This window comes from Echinococcus granulosus (assembly GCF_000524195.1).
Source record: "Echinococcus granulosus chromosome Unknown EG_S00241, whole genome shotgun sequence".
Lineage (NCBI taxonomy): Eukaryota > Metazoa > Platyhelminthes > Cestoda > Cyclophyllidea > Taeniidae > Echinococcus > Echinococcus granulosus.
Genome location: NW_020170621.1, coordinates 2,060 through 3,680, shown reverse-complemented (window position 1 = coordinate 3,680; position 1,621 = coordinate 2,060).

Below are 1,621 nucleotides of genomic sequence, written 5' to 3'. Positions count from 1 at the left end.
TTTTGGTGCTTGTCTCGAGAAACAGCGTTTAGTCGGTTGAGTTCAAACTAGTGTAATGAGGAGGTAAGGCATCGGGAAGAGTTTACACTTCAATAGCTACAGCGCGTGCGCGACTAGATTTCAGTTACCGTGCGTGTGCTTGGAAAACGCATGCGTAAAATATCTTTTTTATTGAAGAAGACATTTTTACTGACTCCTGCTGTTACTTGAAATCACCGTGATGGCGCCAACTAGAACGGTAATAATGACCGTATTTGTTTCATTCAATTATTTTAACAAGATATAGCCTTCATAAGACGAGGGGATGTGAAATAAGATGCTGTGTTCTTTATCCAGTACAGATTTAAACGGTCATCGCCTCAGGTCCACGTCTACCTTCCATGCTGGTCAGATATCACCCTGTCTTCTTTCTAGGTTCATAGGTCTGCTATTGGGGTGCTTTGCCTCGTGCGAGGTGATGGTAATGTCTTTTATGACTAGCTGGAAACAGCCAATTTCATTGCAAATTATAGCAGAGTGTGACTTGATTCGCGCCAAGTGGGACACGCGTGTGAATTTGTGCTGCGCTTGGCCTCTTTCTGCTCACTCGCAGCCCTACAGAGTCCACAGAGAGCAAATGTGCGGTCTCACGAAAAGAGAAGCTGCAGGACAGTTGACAGTACACAACGGATTCTACTTCCTGACTCGGTGGTCAAACGTACGCCTCCTACTCAGATTATGAGCAAAATTGTGCCCGATTGGATGTACACCCTGTTCTCGCCCTCTCCAGAACAGGAATTTGAAATGCCCCCTTTCAGAACTGCTACAACCACGTCACCCTTCCTACCGGACGGCACTGTCTGCTCCAAGGCACTTGGCAACCACTGCACTGTAATCTGTCCATGGCAGGCACTGAACTGAAGACGAAGACATGGCCAGTAGCCGTCTCATCACTGACAGAAGGAACAGTAGTGACTCCACAGGACACCTTGAAACTTATCAACAAACTGCGCAGTATCCTTCGAGTCGACGAATGGTGGTATTTACATCCGACGCACTTGTGTCAACGCGATTCGCCTTACCACTTCTCCTAACAGGGCAATCGTATATGATGGCATTGGTGACAATGGCAATGACCAATTGACTGATGACAAACTCAGTACTGCCAATCGAGTCGACCAAAGAGTGAATTCACTTCAGGTGGATAACTGCGTACAGGCAGATCGACTGGCATCTAATCAGCCAATTCCCTTTCGGCCAGTCTACGATGAAGGGGTAGAGTGCACTTCAGGAGAAAGTAGAGGTTCTGTGTATGGTCGCGCAGGATGTATCGCCAATGCCGATCAGTTACCTGTCCCACTTCTGGCATTCTTCATTCGAGTGAGATACAAGAAGATGTAGGCCATATTTAAGTGTCATAGTCCCACTAGTGCCATTCAGATGGACAAAGTTGCCTGTTGAGAAAGTTGCTTTCATTGGAACCAGGGTGTCAAAGACTAGCGTGATGAGGGAGACAATAAAGTTTTTTTCAAAATCAAGGAATGTGTTTTGTACAGCAGTGGTCAAAATCAAGGCTCTACACCTCCTCCTTCTCCATGCAAGTCCGAGCCTCGTCGAGGTGACTAACTGCAGGGCTATTGAC